We start from the raw sequence: 17,818 nt of genomic DNA, 5'->3' as shown, positions 1-17,818 counted from the left end.
GATGCCCAAAGGCCGCTCCAGGAAGGCAGCCGGAGCTATTCAGCCGATACAGCAATAACTCCCTGTCCGGGACATACCAACCTTCCTGCAGCCCCGTTGGCATTCAGCTGCCGCTCAAATTTCCAGTTGCACTTTTGTCACCTGTATCTGTCCTTGCCTGCCCACCCTGCTGGCCTGCAGAAAAGCTTTGGTTAGATTGGGGCTGATTTAAGCTATTTTGCATAGGTTAGCATAGCGGGGTGCCAAATGCCAGCCCAAGGCAGTGGAACTAGCGTGTCCGGCACGGCTCTGCAGCCCCGACCCCGCTGCCAGCCAGGCAGCTCCCGCCTGCCAAGTTCCTTCCAACACTTCGAGCTCAATCAAGGCTAACACATTCCTGAGATAAGGCCGACTAATTAACATACAGCCAATTGCTGCTGCTCTGCTTTCCCATCTCTTTCACTTGTCAGGCTCCGAGTTGTATTGTAATTGGAAATTTTTAGGAACAATGAACTCAGGCAATTAGCCATGGGATGGCAGCTTCCCCTCGGATCCAAAGGGAAAGTAGAGCTAACAGCCAAAAATATGGTCCCAGCATATTCTGCTGCAGGAGCTACAGTGCTGGGCTTGTGGTCCACTGCCGCAGCAGCGGTACTCAGGGGAGTCCTAAATGAAATTTTTAATTATTGTGGGCAGCAATAGAATTGGTTAAACAATCTTAAATAAAGACCATTCTTCTTATCACGTTTTCCTTATTTCCCTAGGTTTTCCCTATTTTCCTCCCATTTTCCAGCCTGTGTGGTTGAGCACAGAGCACTTTATGAAACACGGGGGGGAATCGGCATGAGAAATGGTGGCGACATGAGCTGAGCCAAATGGGCAGTGGAAGAAAAATCATCCTTGCAAAAGTGCCAGCATCAACCCTGGTAGGGAGAGAAGGAGAAAGAGGGTGTTTGAAGGAGGAAAACATAAAAGCCTCCACAGGAGCCGTACCCGCACAGGAATACTGCCCCAAAAGACAGTGTTCGGGAATGCCAGAGGTAATGACTTCTCTGCTTCATTAGCTTCACGTGCATGCTCTGGGTAATGACTGATCATGTTTATGCTGCTGTTTCTACAGTTCTCTCTGTATTTTCCGTTTCTATTCGTTTCTCCCCCCTTGGCTTCCCTTCTGCACCTCTTTCTGCTGTTATCTGTCTTTTCCCTTCCCCGTAGGCTGCTCCCTCCCAAGCAGGCAGGTGCAGCTGTGTTCCCCACCGCGCAGCCTTGGCTCCTGCCCCCAGTGCATCCTCCTGCTCATAAACTCACTCAGCCTGCTCTGCCGGCAACATCTGCTTATCCTTCCAGGGAATTCATTTATTAATAACTTTGCTCAGGCCCCAGGTGCATTTGCTGAGGCTGCCCAGCCCCACCAACCACCGTGCCACCCTTTTCTTGTCCCAGCACACTTAACCTCCAGGAATCCAAAGGGTCCCCCCGAGGCACCAGCTTGGGTGGGTGGGGGAAACTTTCTGTGATGAATTCGCTGCAGGCCAAGGCCTTTTGTTTCTATCCCAGAGCTTGTGTGTGGAAAGGACTGGAGAAGCAGGATGAAATGTTGGTTTGCTGTCTCCTCTTTACAACGTGGGGGACAGGACTGAGGCAGGAGGAGGCAGGACCTCGTGGTGGTGGGAAGTTGCTGAGGATGGTGGGTGCAGGCAGAGCAGACAGCACCGGCACAAGGGCATGCACGTTGCTGGTTTGGTTCAGTGCCTGCAATCAATACGAGCTTGCTCAGGGTAGATTTTTTGAGCCTTTGGAACAGTTTATTTGGTTTCTAAAGTGCTCATTTTCTAGAGTCATTTCTCAAGCCTTGTCTGAGCCTCTTGTCATGTCTGCACTAAGTGAGTTTGAGGGCTGTTTTCTAGTCCGCTTTGTCATTTCTATTTTATTGTTTGGTTGGCTCTAAATATACATTGAAGTGTAATTCTGTTTTGTTTTGCTGACTTGAGCATGAAAAGAAACACGTTGCCATCATCTGGAAAACCCCAAGAGGCATTTGTTGTCTTGGGCAACCTGCCGAGCTTCATGAGGTTTGCCTTTCCTCACCCCAAGCCATTTTCCTCCGATGTCTCTTTCCTTTCGTCAGGCTTGGGCAGTGTCTGGGGATGCAGGGATGTGGGGATGCGGTGTCCTCACAGCCATGCCAGCCCTGCTGTCCTAAGCCCCTCTAAAATCAAGCAGTAAATGAAAGGATAGCCCATGTAGACGGGGAAGAGAAGAGAAAGCCTGATCTTTACAGATGACATTTAAGCCTGGAGAAGGCCGATGTATTTTACCCACTGTCACATTTAAAAGGCACTGAATTCATTATACTGTTGAATAAATCATTTTTAAAAAAAAGTATTTATCCAGAGAAGAGCCACCGCTTTCCAGTCAAGAGCTCTTCCTGCTCAGATGAAAGCTTCCAGCGTGGGAGCAAACAATCCGGCTCTCTCCTTGCTGGCAAAGCCCACAACTGGTGTCTGGATCCCATGCCACCTTTCGCTGGGGACGAGGAGCCGACACTATGCTTGGGGGAGCAATCGAGGGCTGACAACATGCTGAAGTGCTTGCACTCTTCTGCCACCGACCATCGCAAAGGTTTAAGTTGCTGAGATGGAGCTTGGTACGTCAGGCAGGAAAATAATCAACTCCCAATTGAAGTGGGGAGATGCATGATATCTTACAGCTTCTTTCATACACTTCACAGAAACCAATGGTTACACAAATAATACCTGTGGGATGACAACAAGCTATAAATAATTCAGGGCTCTCTGGCACAGAGCTGCTATGTGCAGGTTTGAGGAGCGCCTGGGTGCCATGGAATGCGTCAGGTCCTGGGCCTCCCAAAAGAGGCAGGGGGGGAACGGTGCCATCTCACTGACCCAGCAGCCCTCTTGGCAATACCCCTGCCATTTTCCTAGCCTTTCCAGACCAGCCCCACTTTCTCCCTTTCACCCACACCCCTGGCCACTCCGGTGCTTATCGGTGATGCCCTTTGCCTGTGGTGCCAGGAGAAGCTGAAGGTTTCCCATGCACGCTGGGACCACGCAGCTGGCTTGGCAAACCCATCACCCTCCACACAGATTTGTGCGTAAGCTGCTTTGACGTCTTCCTGACCCAAAGGAGTGGCTGGGTTTCTACACCTGAGCTGAGCTGAGCATCTCAAGAGAGCAACTGCCTCCTGCTAGCCACAGGTCCCAGCCGGGCATGTGCAGGGAAATGGCTCTGCCCCAGCAAATTCCACAAGTATTGGAGGTTTTCTGGGAGCCATTGTGCAGTTTCCCATCTACGGATGTAGTGGTTTCAGTTTAACTCTGCATCTAAATATTTTGACAGCCTCTCTTCTTACAGCCTAGCACAGCGTGTCATGTTGTACAGTAACAGTCCTCTCAGCTCCCCGCTGTGGCACACCGGCATGCCACGTGCTCGGTGCCAGCACACCGCACGCTCCCCGCTGCCGATACAGACTGCGCAATGTGGCTGTGACCCCCCCCCCCCCTCACGGGACAATGCTCCCGGCTCAAACCCCAGGGATGGGGAAGGCAAGGAGGGAGAAAACTGCTCGGCAGCTGGCTGTCTCAAAGCAGGGGATGGCTGGCTCACCAAGGGGGGGGTCTCAGCCTGTCTCCACCCAAAAGATTCCCACATGCCAGATCCCCCAGATGCCCTGCTGGCTACCTTAACATTTAGCCCGTGAACACCTTGCTCTCTTAATCAGAGCACGAACAGAAAAGTTGGTGGCAGGACACATAGCTCAATCAACCAGGAGAACAAAAACCTTCTCGTTGCAATTTGGAAATGATTTTATTTCGCAGCCCGTTTCACAGGGAGGAATTGATCTGTCTAATCTCTTATCTGTGACTATGAAATTGTATTTCCCTCTTAATAGGCCTACAAATGTTACAGCTGAATAGTTTGGGAGACACACTGCAAACGGCAGGAATACTAAAAAGGAATGTTAGATTTTGATCACTTTGGGCTGCAGAAACCAGCGCACAGGAATGCCAGGATCTGCACTGGCTTCATCCCCACTCCCTGGGGACCCGTCTCCAACCCCAGTGCGTGTGCCTGATTCCTGCTCAAATCAGGCTGGGGAGGTCTCTAAGAAGCTGTGTTTAGTTCAGTCATCACAAAGCTGCCCCGTTCCCTCCTTGCTTCATGCCTGCATTGCAAAGGAAGAGGAGACAGTTGCAGACCCAGCTCTTGCTCCACTAATCCCAGTTTCCCATACTGAAGCCTGGTTTTCCATGCTGGGATGACCACCAAGTGCCTCAGCCATTTAAGCTTCCAGTCGGAGCGACAGCTGCCATCTCCAAGGCAGCGGAGGGGGCTCTTGATACCTTCCTGCTGTCATTGCTGCAGCTTTGCCCTATGCAGCTCCATCACCTGTGCTCTCAACGATTTTGTTTGTAAGTTTGCAGGCATTGGCTCCATGCTTCAATATTTGGGTTGCAAAAATGTGAGCTAACAATGTCCTTTTAACCTACGCTCCCTGCCTCGAGCCTGACAGGGGCTGTCTCACTTGGCAGCATCTCCAGCATGGCTGTGATGTGTTGTGAAGTGCCTCCAGCCCTCTCCATCCCCACCACTTCCATCACCACAAGTTCCTGGGACCAAACATCCGAGGTGATGCAGAGGTGCAAAATGTTTGCTCCAACTCGGGGATTTGGAACTGCAAGCAGCCATCCCAAACCACTGCTAAATGTTTTAGAACCAGGAAAAAAGTCAGCCTTCCTCCTGCCTTGCTGCTTCTAGAAACCTGCACAAGCAAGGAAAGCAGAGAACCATGCAAGCCTCTGCGATGAAGCTGTTTGATAAATTAATTTAGAGTGGCCAAGGAGACCTTTTCAGGAGGAGATGGATGCTGTGCCATCCCTGCGCATCCCTCGCACCTGCCCAGGCAATCGCGCCCTTTGCAGGACACCGCTCAGCAAAGTCCCTAAGGGGCACTCGTCACTAAACCATCACAGTATTTAAATACGTTGGTTTAATCACTTTATCATCCAAATACAGGTGGATTAATGCAGTCACTTAATACTCTGTTTAAGCAGCTGATTTTTTCAAAAATCTAAGTAATTGAGGGAATTACTATAAAATAAGAAAACTTAACAGTTTATTTACTGCTTGTTGTCAGAGTTGCTGGCCATAAAAATCCAGTAGATGCATGCCACTGGCGTGGCTCAGTGGTGTGTCAGGGACTAAGGAGATGGCAGGGATGAGGGAACAGCGGTGCTGTGTAGCCCCGGCTGCAGAAAACAAACAAGTGCAAGAAGTGGCATTCCTCTGCCTCCCTCCCACCGAAGTCTTCACAGCAATTGCTCCTGCTGGTGTAGCCAAGTCCAGTTACCTAAATGAAACTGAGAAGGTGAGGAAATAATTATAAAAGAAGCTGAGGCACCGTTATTTTCTCTAGATGAAAATATTTCTTTGGTTACAGTGGTATCAATAAATCATTTCGTCCCCTACAGCCCACCTCTCTTCGAGGAGCCCAGCTTTTAATACAAATCTGGCAATCCTGTGCTTCATTTGTCTTGACTGTGCCCATGGCAGCCAAGTCAACTCGGGAAAAAAAATTTGGATTTTCAGCCCCCCACGCTGGCGTTCGTTTATCTGTGTGCAAAGGCATTTTTGTAACAGGTCTTTATCTTTCTTCTGTGAGAAGAGGCAGCTCCCCCATGCCATGTGGTAGCAAGAGATGCATCCTTACCGAGTTTTGCCACACCGACTCGGTGCAGGCAGTCAAGCCATACCTGACCCAGCGCAGAGGCTGTGGGGAAGCAAGGCGTGATGCCTTGTGTGTGTTTCAATCACTTGCACCCCTGTTCTTGTTGCACATGTCTGCAGGGGAAATGTGGCTGGCTGTTTGCAAAGGATCTATCGCCTTGTGCGCTGGAGACACCCTGCTTGCTGCAAAATGTGACCGGGAGCGACGGCAACAGGGCGCTCGGTGCTGTCACCTGGCTAACAGCCCCGCTTCCTCAGCACACAGGAACCGCAGCCACTGCCAAGCAATGGGGTCACACCGTTCCGATTGGCAGGGAATGGGACAACGAGCTGGAGAGCCACGTGCTGTAGAGGGAAACCCCTTGTACCCTCTTCCCAAACAGCAAGAAGAAGGGGCTACAGAAAGAGGTTTCTTGGTGGGTGCCTGCCCAGGGTATGGGCTTTGTGGCCCTGGTGAGTGGATACTGGAGCCGAGGGGCCAGTGTTTGGTCTCCCCAAAACACAGCTGTGGAGTGGGAAGGGGCTCCCAGGGCCACGACTGGGTCCCCTGCCTGGATCGCTGCAGCCAGGACTGAGGAGGCAAGCATGAAAATACCTCTGTCGTGGGAAGAAACGAGCTTCAGCTCCTCGTGTTTTAATACGGGAAATGTCACCTGCTTCTCCAGCTCCTCGCATAAACAGAGAATTTATCTGTCAGCAAGCTAAACCAATATAAGTTGAATAATATTTGTTGATTAATGTAGTTGATGAATTTCATATTTTCTTTAAAATATTTGCTGCATATTTCTGTAAATTATTCATCTGGTTTATAAGGCAAAGCAAATATTTGTGAATAGATATGAATTATGTGATTTATAAATATGAAATATTCATGAGTCATTTTCATTATTCACCTCGTCCTGGAATTGCTACATAAATCTGATCAAGCAAATAGATTTGGTGAAGCTCAGCCCGAACTTAGATATCGTGGAGCTCGCTGGCTCCTGCACAGCAAACCAGAGCGGGTTTGGACCAAACGTTTGAATCGTGTGCCTGACTGCTGCTGCTCAGGCTGCTGTCCCATGGCTTTGCAGGGAGGCAGGGAAGGACGTGACGGCTGCGCCCGCAGCGTGCTCTGCAGCACCTGCTTTGCGCCGAAATCGGCTTTAACCTGAATTTCAGCAGAGGCAAGGACAAGAAGAGGAGGCTTATGTTTTCGTTCCCTGACAAGGACGCTGGCGCTGCCAGAAGGTCGTGCAGCACCGTGGGGAAGGGTGCCAGGGAGAGGTGTTTCGACTCGGAGGGACGACAGCAGGAACGACAGCTGTACAAAATGAGTGAAGAACTGGACAAAAAGCCTTGCCGTTGGATGGCTCTGAACCCGGTGCTTGCAGATGCCTTTTGCCAGCCTTCAGCAGGATGGGGCTCAGTGTGGGTGCACAGCCATGAGACGTCTCCCCGGCTTCCCACACATCCCTCCTCACCTGCCCGTTGTGCTCCTGCCTGCTGCTGGGCTGCTCGGGCTCTTGTGTCGATGGATGCTGAGCCTCAGGAGGGAAGATTTTGCCCTCCGCTCGCTCCCACCGACTGCCAGGCTGCTCTCCCACATGCCTCCTCCAGAACATTGTCTTTGCCCCCTGCCTTTTTGTTAAAAGCTATTTATTTTACGAAGTGCTGGCTAAAGGCATTGCCCAAAGCGCTGAACAGAGAGAGCAGCAAGAGAAGCAGCTCATGAAGGACGTGCTTGAGCAAGGGGCATTTATCTCAGCCTCTGCTTTCCAAAAAGCACCTTGGCATCGTGAAACAAGGGCAAGTATGGAAAACGCTGATGGCTGAGCCATAACTCCAAGGGAGAGTCCTCAGGACGGCAGGGGACAGCAGGACCCCCAGCCACAGCTGCCTTGCAGAGACAGGGTGAGTGCGGGAATGAATCTGGTGCCAGCCTTGGTGTTAAAAGTAAAAATAATCTAATGTTAAAAACTCAGTTAAGCAGATGCTTAACTTTTAGGATGTGAGTAATGCCTCCGACTACACTGGGACTGTGGGTCTGCTTAAAGTTATGCACACGCTAAGTGCTGCTTGGACTGGTGCCACCCGGCACTCACTGCTGCTCAGTAATGAACTCAGCTTTTTCAGAAGCTGCAAAATGAGCACTCAAAAATTCAGCTTTGGGGACCTTCCTATTTTCCAAAGTGTTACAGTGCTTTCTTTTTAAATAGCGAGCTGCCATTTAGGAAATAGGCTGTTCCACAGGTAGCATTATACATCTCCTGCCACTGAGGTGTTTTGCTTGACACTGCGCGGGAACGTCATAAAAACCATGTGCTTAGTCAAGTGGAATTGCTGTCTCTATTATCCTGATCAGAGAAATCGTCTGTCTTCATCCCCCCTCTTATCCGTCAGGAAGGGGCTGGCAGCTCAGCACTGTTACTGCACATCTTGGATCTGCAGCCAGAGCCCATCAAACTGAATTAAATGGAAACTCTTTGTGGATGCAGAATCCGAGGCCGTGGCTCCTCTCTGCGTGTTGGAGAGGTCGGATCGGCCCACAGGATTATTTAAATCTGCGAGAGGGAGGATGGGCAGTGCGGACCCCCCGCAGCCCTCACCCATGCTCCTGCTTGGAGGACGCAGCCGTGGAGGCCAGAGGCGGCAGGGTGGGCTGCTATTTTGGTGGCATCTCAGAAAAAACGGAATGTTCCCGCAGTGGCTGTGGGTAGCGATTGCTCCTCACCCTTGTGTGTGGTAGGGGAAGCCAAGGGACCAAATTCCCCAGGCAAAGAGTGGGCACATGGGGACTCCACAGCACTGGGGACCCCCAGGCACTGGGCAACCCTGTCAGGGGGGGCGGTGGTCACAATGAGAAGGGACAGAGGAGCTTTGGATCCCAGGCAGCTCCTTCCACGCTGCTGGCTACTGGCGTGCTTCTTTGCAGCCCCTCTCCCAGAGGTCCCATTTCTGCCTGCCAGGCAGAGGCAGTGATGTTTTATTCTAGCTGAGGCAGCTCCTGAGTTGTTGCACTAAACTCTGGACTTGTTCAACTGTGGGATGGCATTTTTCCCCTTGCCGGCTCTGCAATAGCCACAGAGAAGCCATTTATCAGCACCATGTGTGCATCCAATCTCCGGGGCTCTCTGCTTCGCCTCCCATTATCGGCCGCCTCTGCGGCACTTAATGAAGCAGCTATTCTGAGGCAATGGCCTAATGAATTTGAAAAGTTTTTGACCCTTTTATTGCAACGTCTCAAATATCAAATATCTGGAAAATAGTTCTAATGTTGCACAGACCATTATGAGCCAATGTATTTATTCTAGGTATTCTGCTCTGAGATGTTTCACAGAGCTTTGGGACAGCAGCTAGCAAACTGGAGTAGTGGGAAATTCAGCAGGTCAGGTTTTTCCTTGGAGAGATGTCTCCATTTAATGGTCTCTTCCTCTCTCCCATGCCTACTAAGCATGTCACTGCATTGTGAGGCTGGAGGTTAAAGCGGACTCATGGTCACCACAGGCAGAGCCAGCACTGGCTTTGCTGCCGTGAGGAGGCCAGCTGTCCCATGGCACCGCTGGCACCGAGGCGCTGCCTGCCCAGCTGGTCCTTTCCAAAGGGCTCCCTCCAAAGCAGAAAAGAATACTGTCTCACTGGCGGTGGGCCCAAAGGGCAAGCAGAAGTCACGTGCGGGTGCCTTCCCCCCTTAGAACACAGGCTGCAATGTTGAGGGGTAAGACCAGGGTCAGGTGGCGCTAAGCCGTAGCAGCTTTGCAGGTCTTGCACAGGCATGCTTCATGCCAGCACTGTTGGCATCTCCAGTCCCTGGGAGGGCAGGTCTGCACTGGCAGCGGGGCACTGAGAAACAAAGCCTCTTTCTCCAGAATATCAGTGTTTCCATAAATACGCCTTTCCCATCAGAGAGCACGGCAGGCTGCTAAGCTGCTTAATAGCCACCAGCTGCCGATGCGGGCGATGCGGCAGTGCCGGCAGCCGGAGAGGCAGCTAGCTGGCAGCAGCATCTCCGACAGCGAGCTAGGCTCACCAGCAGCATCTCCCCGGGCAGCATCCCCACGCAGGGTCTGGCCATGCCTGGCTCTGTTTCTAACCCCCTTCAAAGCCTTTGCTGCAGCTGCCTTGCTGTGAAGAACGCCTTCCCACAAAACGAGCCCGCTGTTGGGAAGCCCTCCTCTGAATGAGCGTGTTCCTGCAGGGTTTGGGGCACCAACAACCAGAGTGCAAAGAACCAACAACAAGAGTGCAAAAAGCCCCAGGAAAATGCTCTTGCTGAAAACGGAGCAGATCCTCCTGTATCTGTGCATCTGGCCTGTGTGCTCGCAGCGTGCTGGGCAAGGGCTGGACCACGCGGTGCCCACATCCCACTGCATCCCCATCATCCCTCTGGCTCCCACGCCCAGCTGGGAGTGCCCCACAGGCACCTCTCCCTCTTGCTGCACGCACAGCTCCCAGAGCCCAGCTTTTGGGAGATGCAAAGCTGACCTTTACAGGTGGGTTAAAACCCCACGGGTTTTCCCAAAGCAGGAGAGGGGGGATGCTGGGAGGCCATAGCAGGGCTGCCGAAGGAGGGAACTGAGCTGGAAACCCCCAGGCACCAGCCAGCCAGTGGCTGGGAGAAGTTTCCATGCTTTGGCTCAGCTCTGTAACAATACATGGGTTTAGTAGTGGAAAGAAATTGCACCCTTGGGTTAGCACAGCTAGAAACACACCTGCCAATATCAGCCCATGTTTGTTTGGGGTTTTTTCCTCCTGGCTCTATACAGTCTCAAGAAAATGAAGCACAGCATGCAGGTGAGGGATCTGAGCTTGGACAGCAAACTTTGTAACTGGTTTGGATAATACAGAATTTTACACAAGGAAGTCAAGAGTTTGGGGACTTCGAGACAACTGAAGCTTTCAAGGGCAAGGCAGTAAATCATCCCTCGTTCGCAGCCCTGCTCCAGAGAGACTCCAGCTGCGGCTGAAGTGCATTGCTGCTTCGGGGTCAGGGGATGCTCATTGAATTACTGCTGGCATGTCTCAATAAATACAGGATCCCAGCTTCCCATCGGCACACCGTGCAGTCCCCTCTCCTGGGCTCATGCAGCTGGGGAAAATCCCAGCCGCTTTCCGAGGTGCCGCTGGCTCCCTCCAGGCACCCGGCAGGCAGGCAGGGGAGTGCAGCTGTCACAGCCTCCCGTTTTGGGAATGTGTCTTTTCAGGTTTTGTCTTCTCCCCCATCCGCTTTGCCAAAGGACTTTGCTCCTTAGTCATTTATTTTTAGAAAAAAAAAACAAGATAAAAATCTTTAGTCCTCCAAGGGATATTAAATGCTGCTACTTTGGAGCATACAGGGCTGATAATTATATTTTTTGCAGCTGATGGACTTGGAAACCACTTTTAACCCTGACAAGGAAGGGAGAGGCGTGCCATCTCCCAGGTAAAGCGGGGACATGTCTTCAAGCACTGGGAAAATGCTTACATTCTCCACAACAGCAGGAATCCTGTAACAAGGGCTGAGCATGGGGAAATTCCAGCCCCAGATCAGCCCTCTGGGGAGCCCTCCCCTCCACAGACATCTCCCAAAGCCTCCTGCACGCTCCTCACACGGGACACTTTGTTTGTCAGCACCAGGAAACAAACGCAGCCAAAGCCATCGTTAGCTTGTGGCAATACCGGCTATAATTTTAAGGTCCGTTAAATATGATTTAAATATTTTTTTACTCATTAGCAATAATTTAGAATTATTTTCTCTTTTTTCGGAAACTTCAACTATGATTGTAATGGCTTTGTAATTTTGGGCTCTATCATTAAAATTAATGATATCCTAATGCTCTATGTGCACTAGAAAAGTCTGATCAGTTTTTTTCCCCTTTATATATCATTACTAATAGAACATTTTAATGGCTGTAATTTCCAGCCCTGTAGATGGAAACCTAAAAATAGGAAGAAAGCCTATTTCATCACGCCATGCCAGCCCCTAAATAATTCAATTACATAGACCAGAATATCTGAAGCTGGGTGTGTTCCCAGCTGCAGATAACCAAAAGTACTTGATACCACTCTTAGAGAAGCACTGGCTATTACAAGGTCTCACCTTTTTTATATATCCTGCAAAATATCTTGTCTCCTCACTGAAACCACCCCTCAAATCCCCCTTGTTGTGTTTTCCCTGCAAGCAAAGTCTGCCTCTCCCAGCTCTGCTCTGCCGTGGGGAAGGGCGAGAGCATCACCACAACCAAAGCCTAAAGCTTCCCTAAAACCCTGCTAAGCACCTGGTTTATTACTCCCCACGGTCTTTCTCCTGCTATAGGTACTTCTAAAGCCTTTCATCATCCTACATACTCCTACGCACAGCTAACTCATTTCACATCTTTACCTTGCGGAGTTTATCAGACGTATTTCTGCTATTTATTGGTTTATGCTTTGCCTCCACCAGCAAGAGTTGACGATTAAATTCTTACTGAGGTTTTGTTGGGTTTTTTTTTCTTTTTCTTTTTTTTCTCTTTTTGTGCCTAAGGCAGTGAGAGATCATTCTCATGTGCCCAGATACGGGTCTGATATCTCCCCTGGGTGGCTGAACCCAAGCAATGGGTGGGAGGAGAAGGATGTCGTGGGTCGGTTTCCAGTCGACCCTTTTTCTCTCGACAGTAACACATCATTTTGCTCCAGATCTGCCGTGTCACCACCAGTGTCTTGCAAGCAGAGCAGAGGTTGGCACCGAACCTGCCAACTGCACCTGCTGGCAGCTGCGCATCCCACCACCCTCACCTACACCGCAGCTCTGTGGGCATCACGCTGGCATCCAGCAGAGAGCACTGCCAGGGGAAAAAAAAGTCCAGGAATTACCTACAGAGGAAAGAAAAGCAACTTTTATATGTCTTTATTAACAGTTCATAAGTGAAACATAGACACAAAGGATGCAGCTGGGCCCACAGCAGCAACATCGCAGGGGCAGCATTGCAGCTCCAGCCGCTCAGCCCCAGCCACTGGAGATACTGGACTGGTTGCAGTTAGGTGTGATGCAAAAGGCCAATATAATTAACGTGGGCACGGCCCATGCCTCAAGAGCGTCACCAGAAAGCCCCCGGTGCCTTGGGCAGCTGGCTGCGCTTCGCCTCTTTCACCATCACTTTTCTCATGCCTCTCACTGCCCAAGTTTGCAGACCCACCCCCAGGGCAGCCCCCACCTGTGCTCCACATTTGCAAGGGTTTTCATTTGGCTCCAAGCAAACAAGTTCGGGGCATATTGTCCACTGCTTATTAAACACAACAGTGAGATTTTTCTCCTTTCTTTTTCTTTACTTCTCTAGGTTTGCATCGCCTGTGTTCCTGGTGCAGCCATGTGAGCAAGCCCCTGGCCAGGGCAGGCTATGCCAAGACCGAGGTTAGATGCTCACTTTTATGTTGAATATTTGTTTTACAATAATTACCTGGTCTGAGCTGTTCTGTGGTCCCCCCAGGCACCATGCCCCGAACACCACCACGTACCACTGCACAGGGAGAGACAGCCAGCTTCTGGAGGCAGGCAGGGCAGTGCTGAGACCTGCTCTGCTGTGCCGGCAAACTGGCAGAGGGATGTCAAAGATAATTATTTAGTAGAATGGACCCAGCTCCCCCCCCAAAACCCAGCAGGCTGCAAAAGTTAACTCCTCACTGCAGCTGCAGGCATGTAGGCACGGCCAGCCTTGTAATGTGTACTGGCAATGAAGAAACACCTTTTTGTCTCTGCTGAAGGTCTCCTCAGGCTTGACCATCACTTACTGACTCATAAGGAGAACTTTTATATTTGGGCATTTCTTTTCCCGGGGTATTATTAATGCTTGGGAGAAAAAGCCAAAGCAACAGAGAAAATTAGTGCAGCCACAAGTTAGTGGGCTGGAAGCAGGAATGAGTGCTGGAGCATCACTGGTCTGTGCCACCGGAGCTCAGGAATGGGATGTGCCTGCAAATGCCACGTGCTGGGAGAGAACACATTAACCCCCAGCCCGCTGTTAGTGCACGGCTCTTACCTCCTCCATTAGGCAGGTGAGACTAGCAGGGGTAAAGCCTCACCTGAGAAATGAGCATGGAGGAACAAACCGGAGACAATTAGGGAAATGTCAGCAATTGCGAAACTAGAGATGAAAACCCTCCGCGTGTGGCTCAGCGCGAGGCAGCCGCAGCAAGGAGCAGAGCTGAGCCCAGACCGAGTGGCGTTACACTGCTGGACATGTGTGTGAGCCCTGTACCATGTTTCCAAGGCTGTTTCCAACTCAAACCTCGCACCTTCCTAGGCTGTTGGATTTGCCACCCGCTTCCCACAGGGACCCATGGGCACAGCTTGGCCACAGCATTTCTCACATGCTCAGGGTCCCTTGCAGACCTGCAGCAGCAGCGGCAGGAGAACCTGCATCACCTGTGCTGCCTGCGGGGCCACAGCATCCCCAGATCAGCCCTTCCCAGCTGGTAAAGAAAGCTACAGCCAACTTATACAATGTGCTGTGGATGCATCTCAGAGGGCTGTTAAATCGATTTGACTGTTCTCAGGTAGCCATATCAGAAGGAAAAGTAGCTTCACCAAGAGAGAAAAATCAAGGCACGTTAGGGAAAAATGCATTTATTTTCAGGTGGGATGCAAGCAAGGGCAGCTGGTGGTGGCCTCAGCCTGACAGTATTGCATCGGGTCTCCAAACTGACATTTACCACAGGACAAGGCATTTAACATAGGTTAATGAGAGGAGCTAATACTGGCCAGCTGTTAGCCACGTGTTCAGGAAAGAAAACCCTTGTATTCCACCTCTTCTGTGAGTTCCCAGCATGGCAATGCCATAGAGCCAGTCCATGTTTCGGTTTGCCTTTTATGTTAAAGTTTGGTTGCTAAAGGGAATAAGTTATCACTCAAAGAGCAGCACCCCCAGCAGCGAGCTGTAGAATATACGTGAGTTCCAAATTGGCAAGAGCACGCTGAGTAAAACAAGGTGCTGTTCCTTCCAAGATGCTGATTTACAGCGCATCAGCCTAGACCCTGCTGACACTTTCCCTGCAAAAGGAAGTGATTTTCTGCTTCCAGCAGTCCACTGAAACATGGTGCAAAGAATTTTAGCTGTGTTATTCTGTATTTTGATTATTCTACACAAGTGGTTTGCCCACATTCCTCAACGATTCAGGATGTGTTTCACTGTAAAGCGCAGCCAGCCCTGCCCTGAAGCAGGCAGGCGCAGGCAGACGGGGTGCAGGCACCCAGCTGCTCGGGAGGGGGATGTCATCTGATTGCCCCTTGGAGGCAAGAAGCAAAGTCAGTAAGCAGAAGGCTTTCCATGCTCTGCAACAGATCAGAAAACCACAATATCTAAACATTTGGACTTGCTGTTCCCAATGTATCACTGCCTTAATAGATAATTAATGCATTAAAGGTACAGCTTTTAAAGGCACAGCTCCCTAAAACCACCAAGGTTGCCTCCTTTCATCATCTGAACGACACAGGTTTAAAAATGTGGCATTCTGGCTGTTGAAGAGGAAGGATTTCTTCTGTATGACACTCACATTAGGACGTCCTGACGCTTCCCACCTGCCTGCCCTGTGCTGGCTGTGCTCCTGCCCATGACACCCGGTAGCCCCCGGGCTCCTGACGTCTCCGTTGCTCCATGGCCAGGTCACAGGTTTCAATCGCAGCACAGGTAGAAACCCAAAGCTGGGTCTTTTCAAGGCATTTTAAGAGGCACAGTCATTCAGTCCATGCTGATTTGCAAGAGTGCTTGGCTTCCCACCTGGAAAAGTGCAAACCGAAATCTTTTGGAAGAAATAAACTGGGTCCATGGTATAAAAAAAGCTATTAGAAAGAAAGCTCTGGCCCAATTCCCAAGGAGCAATGCTGATTTGTTCAGCACAGGGGGCTGCAGCCCGCAGCAGTGATGTTTCCACCGAGGATCTGGGATGCCCTGCTCGCTTCCCAGGTGCTGCATGCACATCATGCCCAGGCCACAGTCCCCAGGGCTGCAGCTTGTCCTAGCCCCACGTCACCCTGCCTGTGGCACTTCCACCAGCTTATAAAGGGGTTGCCCTGCACATCTCTGAAAGCAGGTCCTCAAGCGCTTTGCAGTATTTTCCCTGTGTACAAGGATTAAAATTTTCTTAGAAAGTAAGAATTTGTCATCGTACTTTTCCCCCTCCTTTCAGTTTTCCTGCCCAGCACAGGGGGAATGCAGAGAAGAGCAGGTGAAGCGGTGGTGTGACCCTGCCGAGCCCCTCGTGCGCTATCGACAGGCATGGGACGGTCGAGCCATGACTATAATACTTTTATCCAGTGATACATTCAGCATTTCTGTTCCAAACTGATACATTTTTCTATCTTAAAAATACTAATGGGGTTTTATCGGTTGCATCAAACTTCGTGTGAGTACTGCTCCGCTATCAGCTGTACGAGTGTTATGGTGCAGTAAAAGATATCAGAACATACTCAAAGCTGTACATTTCTGGCTCCTCTCCTCTTTGGAAACTCCATTCCCTGTGGGAAGTTGTTCAAACACTGGTTCTCATGTCCTCCATCTTCATGCCAGGAATGCAACCCTGAGCCACAGCCCCACAGGACCTGCCACCACAGGCATTGCGACATGGACCCTGCCGCGGAGTATGCAAAGCCTCCTCTAACTGTGCTCCGCTTCCTTGAGCACATGGCAGGTGCTCAGCCAACGCCCTACGAAGGAGATTCCCAAGTGCAGGAGAAGGAGGTGGCTGTGACCTGCGAGCAGTGGTGTCTGAGCCCGTAACACTCGGCGTAACTCTCCAAAACTTTTCTCGCAACCAGAGAAAGCGCTCAGGGCAGCTATTAAAGTGTAATCCATCAGTGTCAAATAAAAGTCATCAGAATATGACTAAGAGTCTGATTGCCTGTAACCAACATAATTAGATGGTGAGGATTTTCTTTCTTTTCCCTTTCCACAAGAAGGCTAAAATCCTCCAAAATTGGAGCTAATATCCTGTGTCTGTTGAGAGGTGAATTCACATTTGACCTATTGTTCAAATAAAAATTCTCCTCAAATCCAGCCCAACCTGGCAATGGCAATCACGGCAGGGGCTTCAGCACAGACCTATCCAAAGAACATGAAAAAAAAACCCATAATCCCTGAAATTTGTTTCAATTTAGTATGCGTGATCGGGCAGATTTCAAGGGTGACAGTCCAGGAGAGAAGGTCTTTGTCTCACTCATTAATCACCGCCTTGCGAGCAGCCTTCGTCCCAGCATAGGTGAGCATCATGCTGAAAGCGTTTGCTAAATAAAGCCATGTGTGTGGTGGCAGCAAGACAAGGGAGGGCGAGATAAATGGTGCTGAGGTGGGAGAGGAGGCACGCTGCAGGCAGAGCCCTCACCCCAGCCCCAGCGCGGCAGCATCTTTGCTCGGGAAGGCTCGGCCACGGGTGGCCATGAGCCCAGCTCCCTCCAAGGGACACTGGGCTCCTGCTGACAGGTGGCCCTGGGGTGGATCGGGGCTGGGAGCTGAGCCTGGCGCTGCCGTCAGCCAGGAAGGGCTTTCCCTCTTTTTTCTGTAAAGAAAAAAGACTGTGCTAGGAAACAAAGGGTGAGTCTTTAGAAGTGACCCCATGGTGCTGCAACGCTGTGGTCCTCTGGCCAGGACCCACATGGGGCCGGTGCTGCTGTCCCAGCTGGTCCCAGCCTGGGCATCACAAGCATCCTATATCAAAGCTGTCTGCTTTGCATTTCCAGTAACACTGTACTGATTTCCTCAGGCTGAAAAAAGTAGGCTGTGTTTCCATATTCCCTGTCACTGCTTATCTGTCTCCTGTCACCCTCCAAATCCTCTTTCCATTTATATTGGCTTTAATGAAGTGTTTCTGTCCCATGCCGCCACTGCACCCTCGCCTGTCCGGAGCTGCCTCACGTACCAGCACCCTGGCACCCTGCAGCTGAGCCAAGGGCCAAAGTTACGGCTCTTGTCCCACATTTGCAGAGGTGAAGCATGAGGCTTTCTGTCTGGCTGATGTTGAGGTGGGGATTTTTTCTCCAGCTGTTTCGTTTTTATCAGATATTTTTTATCTCCTGTCATCCTGCCTTTAAGGTGACCTGCAAAGGAAGCAAACAAATGAGGTGCTCATTATTTTGTCCTTTTTTTCTTTGCTCCTTCGATGTGTT

At 50.6% G+C, this 17,818-nt stretch overlaps 1 long non-coding RNA gene across 3 annotated transcripts in view; it reads left to right on the top strand.

Moving 5' to 3' along the window:
* Positions 1-16,538, top strand: part of LOC308060914 — a 41,010-nt gene extending 24,472 nt beyond the window's left edge. For all 3 annotated transcript variants that reach the window (XR_013926965.1, XR_013926966.1, XR_013926967.1), the window contains exon 2: positions 744-16,538. This is a non-coding gene — a long non-coding RNA (uncharacterized lncRNA). The remainder of the gene's footprint in view (positions 1-743) is intronic.
* Positions 16,539-17,818: the final 1,280 nt, after the last annotated feature.

Source organism: Falco punctatus (genome assembly GCF_963210335.1).
Source record: "Falco punctatus genome assembly, chromosome: 3".
NCBI classification, from domain to species: Eukaryota; Metazoa; Chordata; class Aves; order Falconiformes; family Falconidae; genus Falco; species Falco punctatus.
Note: the sequence above shows the minus strand (reverse complement) of the source record. Positions and strands in the feature narration are given on the sequence as shown.